General features: G+C 38.8%; 1 protein-coding gene across 5 annotated transcripts in view; it reads right to left on the bottom strand.

The window, feature by feature from the left end:
* The window catches only part of STXBP6 (syntaxin binding protein 6), a 238,775-nt gene that overhangs the window by 9,312 nt on the left and 211,316 nt on the right, over positions 1 to 18,147 (bottom strand). The gene's annotated exons all lie outside the window — the stretch shown is intronic.

The raw sequence follows: 18,147 nt of genomic DNA, 5'->3' as shown, positions 1-18,147 counted from the left end.
TGAGGCCAAAGGATAGGGGCCATCTGGATTTAGGACTTGGCTTGCGAAGGTAAATAGAAAGCCTGACAAGTTCATAGAATAAGACGAGTTCAGTGAGACCTATCTGGATCTTACGTGCTTTTCCTCTTGACCTGGGTTTTAGGTGAAAACCCACACGAAAAGGGGGCACAGAACTTTCCCAGAGAGAATGCTCTGTATTCCTTTCAACTCCTCCCTTCCATTTTACCCTGTCATGACTAGATGCACAGCTTCATGTAAGGAGCTGTGGATCGCTCTCAAAGTTCAGGGGAGATGTGCCAGCTCCCAACCTTGAATCCTGAGCTATGGCTTGGTTGGTTGGCCCTCCCTGCCTCTGATCTCCAAGTTTATGAAATATGGGGCTTCAATACTATACTTAGCCAGGAGGTAGAAAATGGAGACAGACGCCAGCCGTAGAAGAAACTGAGCACCTTTAGATTCACAAGAACTTGAAAACCATCACATTTCAAAGAGTCACACATCCCTGACATCCCAATTGCCAGGACTGGAAAACAGAATTCAACAGTGAAGAACTGGCAGATGCATAACCCACTGAGAACCAGCGACTTGCAAAATGACAACCCTAGAAAATTTATAGCTGTATTTTGTTAACACTGAGTAGAAGATATTTAATGGCATTTTATGTAATAGCTTTTTGTCTTTGAATAAGTTTATTACATCATTTAACTTTGTACTTGGGATGGATACATCTAGCCACAGACAGCTTTTAATAGAAATGTAATTTCCCCTGGTCTCAGCTGTAAAGGCTTCCTGATTTCTCCTCTGTGGGAAAAGCCTGTGGTTTGTGGAACAGAATCTCAGGCAAAGAAAGTGCCTGGCCCCCAGGAAGGATTTTGTAAATTGTTCACCATTTTTCTTCTTTAGGAATGGATTTTTAAGGCCTTCCACTATGTGCTAAGGCAAGGAGAACAGGGGTGGTAGCTGAGTATTACTCAGTTGTAGTAAGCCCTCCATGAGCCAGGATAAATCAACACAGATTGACAGGGACTAGCAGAGATGGGGCTCTGGAGGAAACTGGTTGAATACAAGGGCTGGAATGGAAGGTCTAGGTCTTTAGAAGGGTCCTGGAGGAGGAGAAATTTTGGTCCCCCTCTACTTTCAAATCACATTCATGACTACGATAATAGCCTATGTTAGACCACTGCTGAACATGTGAAGAGCATTTTGCAATCTTAAGCACCTTGACAAATGCTATCTCGTTTGTCCCACAAATTCTATTGAGAAGACTGAGTGTAGTTGAGGTTAAGTGGCTTGTGCAAGGTCATATCCCTAGGGAAGTGGCATGGTCAGCACTGTGGAACCTGACTTTCCAATGACTTGTCCTTATTCTTACCTTCCTCTTTGCAGATATGGTGTAGGCTGTGGGAAGCACTATAAGAAGACAGAACTGTGAGCAGACTAGCAGAGGCAGATTTTGACAGATTATTTCCCAAAGTAACGCCTGATTATTTCTGTCCTTAAGATATCCCTTTTGGTCAGTGAAGAGTTCTTACCCATGCTGCATTGTAAGTCAAGCGGTCTCGAGAAGAAAGAGGCCAGTGGGATGGAATGAGAGGATGGAAGGGACTGGAAGGTGCAGAGGAGTGGGGGGAGCACACTAACATTTCATCCCTTTCTTGCTTCCTTTCACATACCTAGTGCTTAGCCACCAGAGGCTAGGGAAAATATGGGGCTGCATTAAACCAAAGGGATTTTAGAATTAGCTACCGTAAAGTAAGGAGGGCACATAACCAGAACTTGTCTTTTCCCATCAAGACTGCCCCTCATGGGGATCCCTGGGTGGCACAGTGGTTTAGCGCCTGCCTTTGGCCCAGGGCGCGATCCTGGAGATCCAGGATCGAATCCCACGTTGGGCTTCTGGTGCATGGAGCCTGCTTCTCCCTCTGCCTGTGTCTCTGCCTCTCTCTCTCTGTGTGTGACTATCATAAATAAATAAAAATAAAAATAAAAAAATTAAAAAAAAAAAGACTGCCCCTCATGATGTCCTCTGAGTTAGACACATCTGTGTTTCTGGAATGAACCTGCTACACATAAGTCATACTGTTTTCTTGTCATGACTTCCTTAGCCTTGTACAAGGTGTCAGGTCACACTGCATCCAGTTTTATGGTTTACTGTTTAACCAACAGGCATTATAACTAAAAAAGAACCAAATGTTGTCTTCACTATTCAAAGATGACACGGATGGCCACAATCAATAGAAAGTCCACCTCCAGTTATTTTCAGACATGAGGATGAATTTGAACAAATCTCAGGGCCTTAGTTGAAATGGCCTCTCTCTCTCTAACCATATTTCAGGCTCAGTGAAGTCTCATCAGCTTTATCAAGCTTCAGGTCAACCCCATACTCTCCTTCCTCTCAGCTCTGTAAGAACTGTCTATATCCTTCCTAGGCACTTACTCAAGGATAGTCATGGGCAACGTTTCTACCTCATTTCTTCATCTCTAGATGTGATTACTTTCCAGCCAGCTTATACATTCCAAGGGCACCATCTCATATGTTGGCCATCTCCTAAATCTTGAATCTTTCTCCTCTTCCCTTGGGTTTCCTGCTTGCTTACTTTCTTCTGAGATCTTGCTAAAGCTGTAGTTCTGGAGGTTCTGTCCTTGACCCTCTTTTCTCTCTCTTCTACAGACTCTTCCTAGGTCAATTTTACTCAAGTCATGACTTCTGTGACCGAATTCTGTCTTTTGCTCTCTTGTGCTGCTAAGCTCTGGATCTGTATGTTTTCTTACTTGACAACTCCACATGAGTGTGTTTTCTTACTTGAACAACTCCAGGTGAATGACCCAAAGTCAACTGGAATTCTGTATGTCTAAACCTGATCCCACTGTCTTTCCCTCCACTTCAGTCTTTCCTTTGGGGTCCTCAGCTCAGTGAAAACCCCCATTATCTTCCCAGCTCCTCAGTTCAGAAATCTGGGGTTCTAGTATACATTCTCCCTTTTACTCCATACAACTAAAGCTCACCTTCTACACAGCTCTCTACTTTCTGTTCTTTTCACCATCTTCACTGTTTCTGTGTTGACCTAGGTCCTCCTGCTTTCAGAATTAAAGCAATAGCCTTTTGTCTAGCTCTCCCCACACCTTTTTTGGTTCATATTTCACACTTTCATGCTAAATTTTTAAAAAGGTGAATCTGTTACCATCTCCCACTCAAGATAAAATAGAAACTTTTGCCTTCATACTGCTACCACTGCCTGGAAACCTGTTTCTTATCTTAGCCTTCCTAAATGGCTCCTTCAATACACTTCAAACTCCCTCTTAGAAAACCCTGCCATGTCTAGCCCACCCTACACCTGACTGCCATTAACATACACATTATCTTGTATCTACTTCAAATGGTGCATTTATGGGGCACCTGGGTGGCTCAGTCGGTTAAGTGTCCGACTCTTGATTTCAGCTCAGGTCATGATTTTAGGGTCATGGGATTGAGCCCCATGTCACTGGGCTCAGTGATGCATAGGGAGTCTGCTTGAGATTCTCTCCCTCCCTCTCCCTTGGCTCTTCCCCCTGTTCATGTGAGAATGTGCATGCACTCTCTCTAAAATAAATAAATAAAAATTAAAAAAAAACTATCTACAAATGGTGCATTTACTTCATGCACATAATTGTTGGCCATCCAGGGTGAACTCCCTGAGGGCAGGGACTATGCCTTTTTCATTTCTGTATTCCTGATCCATGGCACACAGCAGACAATAAATGTTGGTTGACTGAGAGGCAGGAAGTATATATCATCCTTTTTATGATTTCTTCATGGCTTAGCAGAGGGTTGGACACATAACTGATGCTGTCACATGATCTAACTAAGTCCTGAAATTCTAAACTTGCCAAGTGACTAAGGAATTAGTCTGTGTCTAATGGAGTTAGCTATCTCATCTAGTGATTATGCCAGGAATTTAATGAATTAAATAAAAAACAAAATGTAGGGGAGCCTAGGTAGTACAGTTGGTTAGGCAATGGACTCTTGGTTTTGGCTCAGGTTGTAATCTCAGGGTGATGAGATTGGGCCCCACGTCAGGCTCCACACTCAGCTCGAGTCTGCTTGAGATTCTTTCTCCCTCTGTCCCTCCTGCTTGTGCTCTCTCTCAAATAAATAAATATTAAAAAAATAAATAAAATCATGTAATATTCGATTGTTTAGGCATAATTTATATTTATGGTACATTTTATTTTAGTAATTTTTCTGCATGTGTTTCTCTAAGACATGGCTGAGACCATAGTATATATATTTAGTTCTACACCCTATGGTGGGCACTACCCCATGTCATAAAAAATTCTTTAAAAATACTGTTATAATGGCTGTATAACACTACTGTAATTTATTTGACTCTCCCTTTTAGATATTGGGTATGTTTCCAAAAATTGTTTTTTAAAATGAGGTTGCAGTGACAAAATGAATTATTGCATTTACACACACATGATCTTTGCCCATATCTCTGACTATTCCTAGAAGTGAAACTGCTGATTCAAAAAATATACACATTTTTGAGGCTCTTGACACATGATGAAAATTGCTTCCCAGAAAGATTCACTCAACTTTCAACACTATTCATTTGAGTGCACACTATGTGCCGGGCTCTGCTATATTGAAACAAGTGGCAGAATGACTTTGAGGGAGTGATTTAATGTCTCTGATCTTCAATTTCCTCATCTATAAAATGAGGATCATGCCTTCTATGGTGTGGCTGTTGTGGAAATGAAGATGAAATGTATACAAAGTGCCTATAGGTGCTCAATGGATATTTGTCTCTCCACCTCCCTAAGACCATATTTGCTCTCTTGGAACTTTGGAAAAATGGCACAATCCCATCCAACTCCATTGCATGTCTCCCTCTCTACTCTCCTATTTTGCAGCTAAGTGTCTTGAGGCTCACAGAAGACACTTCTTAGGTGTCTTTGTACACCTGCTGTGTGTAGCTCAGTGTGTTGCTCTGAGAGGCAGCTGAGCACAGGCTCACTAAAGTATGCTTTACTCAAAAGCTGGGGACCATCATATTGTGTTGAGTTAAATCTGGAAATGAAACAGTCTCCCAAGGCAGATAGAATAGTAATTTTCTCTAAATGGACAGGAAGCATATTAATACCCAAATTTATTCGAGTAGTCTGAGAAACAGGCTGTCAACCACAGCAAATAAAGTCAATTGCCTTTTAAATTATAGTGTCTGGAGAGTAGAGACCAGTCTTACTTCATTAATATTGCATTTACATCAGTTCCACTTGATATGTGCTTTTAAAATATATATGCTGGAATCTCTTGTCTTGATGCTGCATCTTTTATGTTAAGTGATTGAGGAGACTACTGAGCTAAAGCTATAACTTGAGATAAAGCAGTAACACTGTATTCAGTCACTGTTTGAAAACATAATTAAAAGAAACTTAAATGTATAAGAAAGCGAGGAAAAAAGAATACGGTGTATTGTAAAGCAAGAATAGAAAGAGGAGGAGGAAAGATTTTCAAAAGAGCACAAAACATGCCAACAGCTCAAATATCAATGTAATTTCTTTATATTGTCCTAGATTTCAGCTTGTATCTTGGTAATCAAAATTCCCAATTCAATAGCTAAGAAAGAGGCAACTTAAGGAATTTTCAGCAGCTACTTCCTCTATCAAATATCTGTATCTCCATACCTACCTATATCTTTGTATCTATAAAGATTTTATATACATATATATATATATATAATACAAAATACTCATCTTGTTAGAAAAAAGGAAAATAAAAAAAAATATCAATAAATATATGCCAATCTATACTCAGTGCTAAGTAAGCATGCTCAGGTCAGAGCACTGTTTTAAAACTGAATAGTTTCTGGGCATCTAGGTGGCTCAGTAGGTTGAGCATCTATAACTCTTGGTTTCAATGCAGGTCATGTCTCAGGGTCCTGGGATCATGCCCCACATCAGGCTCTATGCTTAGCCTTGAGTCTGCTTGAGTCTGCTTGTCTCCTTCTCTCTCTGCCCCTCCCTCCACTTTCTTTCTAACAAATAAAAATATACAAAATCTTTAAAAAAATCCCGAATAGTTTTTTAATAGTTTTGCTTGGACTATTTCTACTCTATGGTCAATTTAGCCAACTAGGAAGAACTGTACAATAATGCCCCATGTATCCAAACTAATTTAAAGGAAAACCAATTATAGAAAAAATGTAACATAGATTTGGGTTCTAATACAATAAACTCACAAAAATTGGCAGGGAGATTCATTATGTTGAATCTGTTAATAGGTTAGGAATGCTGGAAATTCTCATAGTGTCTGTCCAAAGTGTTTAGTAATAATTTATTCACTAAGTAGCTTAAATAGCCCCTGTTCTATTCTTGCCTATGCTATTACTATGTTTTAGTGAATCTATTTTCATGGATGGGCCTAAGGTACACTTAAGTCTGGTCCAGTATTAGTGACATTCAAATGAACCTTCCTGGCCACAATTCTATGGGATTCACTCAAGTTGCTTTTTCCTTTCCTTTTTTGGCTTCCAATTTTCACTGATCAGTGTCTTTACCACTAGAGGATATATCAGCAAAAGAAAAGTCACATGGAAACTAGGTTGCCTGCCTGCCAGGTCCTTTCTCAGATCTAAAGCCACTCTGTATCACTTATAGACTACCCTGCTTCCAGAGAGGAGGGACAGTAGTTGACCCTTGCTTGGTAACCTGGATGCTTCCTAGGAGGTTCTGCTTAGGACTGTGACTTGCACTAAGCACTTTAGAAATGAATATAATTTAAATAACAGTGAAGATATTAACTTCTACAAACAGAGTAATTAAATGCAAAGGCCTACCTGGTGAAACAAGTTGGTTCTTAATTCGCAGACTCCATTAATTATCTGTGAGCTTGAGTAAGAGTTCCACATTATTGTGACTAATCAATACTAATCACATTGCTGCATCTCAATGTTGGACCACCTCTAGGATCCTCTAATGGAGATTCTCCCCAAAGTTTAAATTTCATTTGTACTTTTGTAGTAAAGACTAATCAGACAAATTCTGTTACAAATCCAGGCAATTTTATGTAAAACCTTTCTAAAAGGAAGAGTTGTTAACCCATGCTGGGCAAAGATACGGTATGCCTCTCAGCCGGTTACTTACAGAACCAGCTGCTATTCACTGAATGTCTGTTATGTGCAGGTACTGTGGTAAATTGTCAAAGTCCTCAAAGGAATATTTTCTTATCCTATTTTACTTGAGGAAATGAGTGTTCAAGAAGGTAGAGTAGCTTACCTAATATCACCCAGATTTTGATCCCAAAACTCTTTTAAAAAATACTTTTAAGAATAGTATACACTTAAAAAAAAACAAAGAATAGTATACACTTAAACTGTACCACACAATAATCTGATATACACAATGAAATAATTATTACATCAAGTTAATTAACCTACCCATCCTGGATTTTTTTTCCTTTCCTTTTTTTTCCTTTGGTGAGAGCACCTGCAATCTACTTTTAGCAAATTTCTAATATTCAATACAGTATTATTAACTATTCATCATGCTGTGCATTAGATCTCTAGAATTATTCATCCTATATAACTTCACTTTTGTATCCAGAGGACCAATATCTATTTCCCCCATCTCCCTGCCCAAGGAAGTGAAACAGAAAGAAAAAAACTACATGATCTCGCTTATACAGGGAAGCTAAAAAAGTCAAATACATAGAAACTGAGAGTTGATCCCAAAGCTCTTGATGACTATGTCAGCATTTCCCAAAGTGGTTCTGTGGTTTAAAAGAGCATACATAGAAAACTCCATTCTATGATAAAAATGACTTTATAAAGTGCCGATCTAGCTGGTTCCTTTATTGCAGAACTTTGGAAAACCTTTAATATGCTAATGTAAGTTGTGAATCAGAAGGAGGTAGGAATGGGAGTAGAGATCTGCCAGCAGAATTTCTGAAACATATTTATTCACAGGGTCCTTTTGTATAGATTATTTTAGTAGGGTGGATTTCTGCAGAATCTGCTTTGGGAAATGCTACACCAAACTATACTGACTCCTAAGTTAAAGGAGGAAGAATAAATCCAGGCTGTCTTCATCAGTTTAGTAATAGATAGACAAGTCATGTAATTACATTAAAAAGGCGTGCTCTATAGAGACAGTAGAACAGATATAGCATGCTGAATGGTAGTTCCAGAATTATCTTTTGTCTCAAGTTGGTGGCTAATTTCAGGGACCATGAAACTTGTTTGTTGTCTGCAGCTGGATGACAAAGAAAAATGGACTCAGTGCTCAGGGATACTTTGTAAACCCATAAACCCAAAAGCGTACATGAAGAGACCTTAGAGTTATCTACTACTAGTATTACTAAAGGAACAAGAAAGGGCCATTTTATCAGGCAAATCTCTTCTGTTGGAGATGTAAAGGCAATTTAGTAGAACTGTGGCCTGTTCCCAAGTCACAGTCATACCCCATAGCTAAGGACTCAAGAGAAAGCCCAATGCCCTTACTCTGTCCTATAGATCTACGGCTCATACTCTCCTCCCAATGCTTCATTCCAAGATTCCCAATAGCAAGGGTCAAATATTTAGGGTTTTATTCAGGTCCCTTTAAATACTTAAACCCAAGATATGTAGAGAAATTCACCAGTCCTTTCAATGTTCATTTAAATGTGTCTTTATGGGAATTAAAGAAGACACTTGTAATGGGCATCGGGTATTGTTTGTAAGTGATGGATCACTAAGTTCTACTCACAAAACTAGTATTACACTCTGTGTTACTAACTAGAATTTAAATAAAAACTTGGAACAACAAAAAAATAAACTTGGTCCTTACGAACATGTTCTTATAAGGGTCACAGGGCACAAGGAGAATGAATTTAAAAACAACTTATTTTGGTTCTGTTTGTTCAGAGAATACCAGGCTCTCAGAAAAGTGGCTGAAATGTAACTTCAAAGAGGGAATCCTTCTTCTGAGGTTAAAAACCTAAATTGGCTCTAAATTTGGTAAAATAGATTTTGACCATTCTGTCTTAGCTACAGATGAGAAATAAACCAGATATGATCTATATTTTTTGTTTTGTTAGTCAGAAGCCAGCGTCTTTTACTTGAATAATTACAATTTCAAGTCCTGATACAATCTGAAAACCCTCTACAGTGCTACTGGCTAAAACTAATTCTTTTCAATATGTGGAGTCTGCTGCTTACTTCCTGGGTGACCTTGAACGAATAACTTACCCCTCGTGCTTCAGTTTGTTTCCTTACCTTACCTTTATAGGGTTGTCATGAGGCATAAATGAGGTGAATTACAAGCGGGGCACTTAGAACAGTGTCTGGAACATAGGAGACACTCAACTTTAGCTATTACTGAAGAGAGAAACTTCCGGTATCTGGAGTCTTTGTGTTAGCTTTCTGCTTTAGCTTGCCTTTCTTCCTCTACTCTTGTTCACCCTGAACACTCTAAAAGGAACAATCTATCCTACTGTTAGCCTTGTCCTTCCCAATCACCATGGACTTCCAGAGAAGTATTTCCACCCCACTCTTCTAACATCGCTCACTTTTTCATTAACCTCTCAAGTCCATTGCCTATTTTAAGTTTCCTCCATGTGGCCACTGGACCACAAGGTGTCCGACTATTTCTTTTTAAAACCTGCTCTTTCTCTGGGCTTCTATACCAGACTATTTCTTAATGGCCCCGCCCCCCCATTATTCCCTATCAGTTGCATTCCTTGCTTGGTTAGGGGTATAAGGGCAGAACATACTAGCTATGTGGTCTCAGGTAAATTATTTAATCTCCATGGGCCTCTTTTCTCATTGGTACAGTAGTGATAGAGTCTATTTTTCCTAGCGTTTGTTGTGAAAATTAAATGAAATATATACTTACTATAGTGTTAGTAATGCAGTATGAGCTCAATACACAACTGTTATTGGTAATACCTGATTCACTCAGCACACTTATTGTCAAATAAACATTGGCCAGACACTGTCTATGTACTTGTCTGCTTCTCAAATTTTACCTTAAATTAGTCCATTCTTCACCTTCCCACCCTCCATCTGATCATCTTCTCCTGAATTCACTCACTGTGTTAATGGCCCTTCTGTCCACCCAGTATCCTGTGTTCAATCACCTTTAAGTCCAACCATCTGTCACATCCCACATACAAGTGTCCACGCAGCCCAGCTCTTTGCTTAGTCATCCACTCTATTTCCAATCCCACCACACCTTACTGGACCATGCAGCAGCCCAGGTGGTTTTATGGCCACTAGTGTGTCAGTTCTCTAATACATCATCCTCTTTGTTTATTACTAACCTGATTATGCCCCTTCCTTGTTGCGATCCTTTGTGGGCTCACCCATAATGAACGCAACCAACTCAAGAGGGTCCCTCCGGATCCCATAGCTTGCTATTCACTTGGTGCCCCTCACTCCCAGACTCTAATCTCTACCCACTGCCCCGTTGTTTCTTGACAAATTTTAGAAAACCATTAAAGTTTTATCAGTTCCTTACTATAGGTAAAGTAGAGCGTATCATAAATGAATTTGGAAAAAAATCAATGTGAATAAAAAGCTTAATAAGGAACATTGTACCTAGCTCTGTAAGGGTGTCCAAACATTAGTGTGTGTGTGTGTGTGTGTGTGTGTGTGTGTATATATGTGTATATATATATATATATATATATATATATATATATATATATATAATCGACTGATCGATCGATCCATCCATCCATAACATTAGCACTCAAATGCAAACCTAGCACTTAGATTTTGGTGTCTAACACTGTTTTCTGCTAGAAAGCAAAGTTGTCTGGAAAATGGTGGATTCTACACCCTGGTACAAAGAAAACTCAGATAGGCCTGAAGCATTGCCAGACAACAAGGATACCTTCAAATATGGTAGAGCTAGCGCTATAAGAAACAAGTCAGTTTTAAAGCAGGTCCTTGGGCAGCCCAGGTGGCTCAGTGGTTTAGCGCCGACTTTGGCCCAAGGCGTGATCCTGGAGACCTGGGATCGAGTCCCATGTCAGGCTCCCTGCGTGGAGCCTGCTTCTCCCTCTGCCTGTGTCTCTGCCTCTCTCTCTGTCTCTGTGTCTCTCATGAATAAATAAAATCTTAAAAAAAAATAAAGCAGGTCCTACTGGACAAGTTGTGATATTTAGAACATCAACAGTAATAAAACTTTTAACAATGAGCATGACAATAATGGTAATTTTATATAACTTTATAGAAACCATAACTTGTTTATGTTCATAAAAATGTATGGAAATGAGGTTGAAATACAAAAAAAGTTGATTGTAATTAGAAGCTTAATTTATGGTACTGATTTTAGTAACAGGCACAGGCTTTTGTACATTCTAGTTATTCGAGCTGTGATGCCCTTTCCTTCCCTAACCAACTGATAATTCATACTCATCAGAGAACACTCGACCTTTCCCAAATTTTCTGCTGTTTGTTTATTCATTGAAATATTTTCTTGCCACCTATTTCTTTTGCAGCAGGCTAAGCAGCGGGCAGGGAACACATTCCCACCTTCCTGATCCCCATCCTATGCTAGACAAACAGCTTATCATCTAGAAACAAGAGGCACATGATGTATAGGTTAAAACAAATATACGCAGGTTTAAGGCATGCATGTGTGTACTCACAACACAGATATGTATACATACACACACACACAATTTAAAAATTGCCAAGCAGTTAGCAAACAATACCCTACGCTAGTGAATTCAAGGAGAGAGGGACTGACTCAGCATCGTTGGGGAGATCTAAGGAGGTAATGTTGAAGCTGTGGTGTGAAGAGACAAGCTGGAGCAAAGTCCATGTGCAAAGGCTTGAAAGAGGAAAAAAACTGGGAACCAATATGTGGCTATAGAAAGGGGGAGGGGGGAGTGAGAAGAGACTAGAGAGAGAAGCAGGCACCAGATTACACAGTGGCTTGTAGACCAGGGAAGTGAGATAGATATTAAGTGCAATTGGAAGCCACTGAAGCATCTGATCTTATCTATTTATTTTTAAAGATTTTATTTATTTATTCATGAAATACAGAGAGAGAAAGGTATAGGCATAGGCAGAGGGAGAAACAGGCTCCCCTCAGGGAGCCTGACTTATTTATTCATTAAATATTTTATTTATTTATTTGAGAGAGAGAGAAAAAAAAGAGAGAGTGTGAGAACAAGCAGGGGAGGGGCAGAGGGAGTGGGACAAGCAGACTCCATGCTGAGTGCAGAGTCCAACATGAAGCTTGATCCCACAACCCTGAGATCATGACCTGAGCCAAAGGCAGACACTTAAACCAACTGGGCCCCCCAGACCCCCATGAGAATTAAGTGTTTAATTTTGGAGAATGTTATGCTTAAGTTGCCTGTGAGACATCCAACTGAAGTCAGTAAGGCAAACAGATATTTCAGTATGAAGCTCTACAGTGAAGTCTGGGATGGAGATAAAATCTGTAGGTCTTCAGTATACAGAGAATGACAACAGGTGAGCTGACCTCAGGAGCAGTGCTAAAGAGAGAAAAGAAAGGGGTTTGCAAATTCTCTCTATAAGAATTTAACATTTAGAACAAGGTAAACATAAAGGTGCCTACAAAGGACACTGAGGAGAAATAACCTGAGAAGCAGCAGAAAAACCAACGTGTATTTGGCATAGTGCCAATTAAGTTAGGGCAATACATCAAAAAGCTGGCTACAAGAGTCCCAAGATCATTCACTGGGCAAAGAATAGTCTTCATCAATTAGAACTGGGACAACTGGATACCCACATGTGAAAGAACAAAGTTAGACCCTGCCTTACACTACATATAATTTTAATTCAAAATGGATCAAAGACCTAAACATGAGAGCTACACTATAAAACTCTTAGAGAAAACATAGGCATAAATTATGACTTTAGAGTAGGCAATGGTTTCTTTGATGTGACACCAAAATCACAAGCAACAAGAGTAGGTAAACTGGATTCCATCAAGATTCAATCAAGATTGGGACGCCTGGGTGGCTCAGCGGTTGAGTGCCTGCCTTTAGCCCAGGGCGTGATCTTGGAGACTGGGGATCGAGTCCCACGTCGGACTCCCTGCATGGAGCCTGCTTCTCCTTCTGCCTGTGTCTCTGCCTCTCTCATGAATAAATAAATAAAATCTTAAAAAAAAATTCAATCAAGATTGAAGTAGGGAACAAGACTGATCATGCTCCCTACCCCATGCTTCCTTAGCACTTTATTCATGTCTCTATTCCTATTCCTATATTAATACATTATAATTACTGGTTTTCAGTGTCTGTTTAGTCAAATACTATGAATTTCTCAAATATCCTTGACTATCTCCTCCCCATTTGTATACTTGCCAAGGAGAGTACAGACCCATATATCACATGCATTTTGTGGCTGGAGCTACAATATGAAAGTAAACACATTTTTACAAATAGGAAGTAAGAATATAGGGTAGAAAATAGAGAGAAAGCTCACCAAGGAGAAAGAGCTCACCAAGGCTAATTCATTAACATGGAATGGAACATTAAATGATTTTGGATTAAAATAATAAAAAGTTAATGTTTTGTGGCTCTAAGAATACAGAATGAGGTCTGAGGTTGAATATCCTTCACAATAAGCAAAAGTGAATTTACTGTGCTCTTTGACAAGAAAACACATATTCCCCATTTAGCACGTGTCCAGCCCAGATTAGTTCTTACAGATGTTTTATTTCAAACTAACCCAAATTGTGTCTGAATCCTATTGTTGTTGAATGATTAAGCTCTTTGGGAATTTAGCATAACTTCATCATGTAGAACATACAAATACACCATTGCCATACATTGGAAAACTTAGGGATCATCTAGCTCCCTGGAGAGAAAAGTGTGGTCAGAGGGGCAAGTGAAAGGAAGTGCTCAAGATTATATCCCAAGTAATAGCAGAGCTGGCCCTAGAAGCCTGTTGGACTTGGAGCTCAGTGACGTTTTATGGTCTTTTTAATTTTTTTTTAAATTTTTAAAGATTTTATGTATTATTTATTTGAGAGAAAATGAGCACATTCAAGCAGGGGGAGGGAGAGGGAAAAGTGGGCTCCCTGCTGAGAGGGCCCGGGATCATGATCTGAGCCAAAGGCTTAACTGCCAAAGCCACCCAGGCACCCCTGTTTTATGGTCGTTTTTTTTTTTAAGATTTATTTATTTATTCATTCATTAATTCATTCATTCATGAGAAACAGAGAGAGAGAGAGAGAGAGAGAGAGAGAGAGAGAGAGAGAGAGAGGCAGAGACACAGGCAGAGGGAGAAGCAGGCTCCATGTAAGGAGCCCGATGTGGGACCAGATCCCGGGTCTCCAGGATCACACCCTGCGCTGCAGGCGGCGCTAAACCGCTGCGCCACCGGGGCTACCCTGTTTTATGGTCTTTAACATTTAAGAAACACATGTAGAAACTGACAATCTGGTAACTGATCTCCTTAAAACAATCCACTCATGTCCCCTTTGGAAAATATTACTGTACATTTTGGAGAACTTCTGTTTTTTTTTCACCAAGGTCACTTTACTACAAGACTAGGTCATTATTGCTGTAGTTAAATCCTATTTTTTTAGGAGTTAGTAAAGAGAATAAAGTCTGCAGCCTTGGCCTATTTCCTTTTATGATATTGGCATCTGAAAATTTCAAAGTTTGGGTCAATTATGCTTCAGACGTTGTCATCAAAGGCAACAGAATTCAGGACACAGTTCATTGAATTACAGCTTCTCTTTCTGGTCCTGTCCCATGCTGGTACCTACACAGACTTGAGAGCCATTTATTTGTCTTAATTTAGTGAATGCAAAACTGAGAATCTCACCTCATAGACAGATTGGGAATATGATGATGAATGAGCAGGTATGCTGACACATGTCAAGGGCAATTTCTGTCCAGGCTGTAATCATAGGGGGATTTTTACCATCTCTGTGTATCACACATAATTCTGAAATTGATATGAAGTCTCAACAGGCTTCATGACTATTCATTAGTCACTCGATAATCTTAATGTATTTTGTTTGATTACTAATGAATTCCTGTGACATATTTTACTTTCTAAGAAGGATAACCCGAGAAGTGCCACTTGGTCATTAAAATCCACTACAATTATCATCAACTGAATCAAATTACTATGAATTACACAGAGGAGTTGATCCACACTGCATAATTTTTCTATTGAAGTATATTTAACATGCAAATGTTTTATTAGTTTCAGGTGTACAACATAGTGATTTAACAACACTCACCACAATAAGTATAGTCCCCATTAGTCACCATGTAATAATATCATAAAACACAACAATTCATATTAACCAGATACAAACTGAAGGAAAGAATGCTTAATCCACTGTAGACCTGGATGCCCATTATCAAGTTTACAAATGCAACTCATTTTCATTTTATTCTATTATCATTAGGGACTACGATTTCCAAAGTGCCTACTAAGTGCTAGGAACTATGTTAAATGCTTTATATCTACTATTCGAACCATCTTGACGGATACCCTTTAAGATACATACTATTATTCCTCTCCTAAAACTGATGAAACTCAGAAACTCACCTGGGATTATCCTGCTAGTTAGGGACAGAATCTTGATTTGAAATTCAAGTCTAGTTGACTACAAAATCACCATTCTTTTTAGTACCATGAGAGATTCCAAAGTTTCTGAATGGTACACCTTGTGTGGTCAAAGGCACCAGAATGGATTTTCATTTGTCCCAGCCTCATGTTGCTACAGTTATACCTAGGATATGAGAATGGTATTCACAGTTTTCTTCTACTTGATGTCTCCTCCTACCCAATAGCTTGATAACTAAGCCAGAGTTTCTCCTCCAGGAATTCAATAATGATTCCCTGAGGCTGAGTGAGGTATCGTCTATGCTTCCCATAGCACCTTTCGCACTTCTGTAATGAAGCATTTACTCTAATGCTCCTATTGGTCTACTTATTTGTGTACCTCATTAAACTAGGTGCTTTTTTGGTCACAGGTAGTCCCTGCATTTTTCAGCGTCTCCAGGCATGATGTTTATCACTTATTAGGTGTCTAATAGATGCTTGTTGAATGAGTAGTAAATTGATAAAGAATGGAAGATGTTTTTGATTTTATAAAGATGTGATGAAGTTACAATTTATGCCTAAAATGTTATTTGCATTGGGATTCATCTTGGGTTGTGCTATTCTCATCAGTACATGGAAAGGATCAAATTCTCAACATATTGAAATAAAAATCCAATTATATAGTATTTTTCTAAATTGTTGGGGATTAAGAAAATTCTGTCAAAGATATAAACATACACAAAATGCAAGTTCAGGAAATTTGATTAATGTGGAAAAATGTACTTTCTATAGAAATAGCACTATTTCCAAAATTGTTATTATGATTCTGGTGGGAAAAAGATGACACACGAAGCAAGTGAAAACCAAAACAGATTTTGCTTCTTCCTGTGTTTACTCTATTTAGAATATGAAGGAAGGCCTGTTTTTTTCACACCTCCTCTGTTTAAATAACACACTTTTAAAAGGGATTAAGCATTGAAAACTCAGTTAAGAAGAATAAACTTTTAGTATATTCCATCCCTAGTCAACACTCAGGTTAAAATTGTAACAGAATCACATATAAAATATGAAGGTTTCTGTCAACTTGAAAATATTTTGTATTTCATTTATTGGGTGTTTCAAGTGGCATTATAAGCTATTTACAATCCTTGTCATGGGAAGGATCCTTATGTATTGAGCAATGAATAATCCTGACACTTTTAAAGTATGTGACTCTTACATGAATAATATAGATACTAATGTGCTTTGGAATTTATAGAGGGGGAGAGACCTCATGGTGAAGAAATGATGATGATCTGATTGAGGTGGGATTGATGAAAGGAAGAAGGTGATCAGTGAGTAGACCGTTGTAAATATTCTAGGAAAAGTTGAAAAAACTCCCAGCTATAATTATAAAGATGGGAATGAAAAAAGCCAAGTTTTAAGAGACATTAAGGGAGCATTTTAGCATTGGATAACGGGCTTAAGATAATTTATTTGCAGATAATGTACCACAGATTCTAAAGAGAAAAAGCAGTCTTCGGGTTGATAACCTACTACAAGATCGAGTTCAAGTTATTTGAAATTACAAAATTCAGAAAGTGATTCTTAGGAGTTTTCCTCCATGATAGGAATAAAGGATTTGGCAGAAGTAATGGTAGGTGTTCCCAAAATTGCATTTCATTTTTCTCCTTCCTGGCTACATAGAAAGTATCTATCTTCCAGCCTTCTTTGCAGTTAGTTTGGTAATATGGCCAGTGGACTGTAAGCAGAAGCAGTGAGTGTAGCTTCTGGGCTGAGTTAATGAGAAGTCCTTGAGTGCCCTTCCAGCTCTCTTTTCCCTTATGGAATTTGACTCTGGAAGGTGCCTTTTGAGATGGTGGATCAACAAGACATAAGTAACTTGGGTCCTTGCATCACCAATTAGAAGTTGCCCTAGAGAGGCATCTTATTCATAGACTTTGTTGGAGAAATAGTGTCTTATTTGGTAAGCCACGGAGATTCTGCTGCAGCATAACTGCGTATTGTTCTGACCAATAAGAGTGTGTTCACATATGCAACCCATTCTGGGGAAAGGACCCAGATTTAAAAGACTTTGAAAATGTTTTATTTAACTAAAATAAATCAAATGAATGATATTATTTTTGTGTGTAAGGGTGGGAGGAGTGGAATTCATAAATGCATTTTATAAGTACTGAACGGAGTTGGCCACTTTAAGATTTTTAAATTCCTGTGTTAGAAGAAAAAATAAATAGTATTGGTCTTAGCTCAGGGTGCTATAACAAAAATACCATAAACTGGGTGGTTAAAAAATAGAAATTTATTTCTCAAAGTTCTGGAGGTTGGGAAATCTGAAATCAGAGTGTTGGCCTGGTTGGGTTCTGGTGAGAGTTCTCTCCTTGGGATGCAGATGGTCATCTTCTTGCTATGTCCTCACATGGCAGAGAACAGAGATGAAGCAAGCTCTCTTCTGAGAAGGACACTAATCCCATCACAAAGTCTCTACTCTTATGATCTAATAACTTGCTAAAGTTCCCACTTCCTAATCTAATCCCACTGGAGTTGGGGTTTCAGCATGCATTATAGAGGATACAGGAATGAACTCCATAACACTAATTAAAAAACACTAAATTTTATTTTTAGAAAGTTCCTTTTT

Source organism: Nyctereutes procyonoides, unplaced genomic scaffold, assembly GCF_905146905.1.
Source record: "Nyctereutes procyonoides isolate TBG_1078 unplaced genomic scaffold, NYPRO_anot_genome, whole genome shotgun sequence".
NCBI lineage: Eukaryota > Metazoa > Chordata > Mammalia > Carnivora > Canidae > Nyctereutes > Nyctereutes procyonoides.
This window is presented reverse-complemented; position numbering and strand designations above follow the sequence as displayed.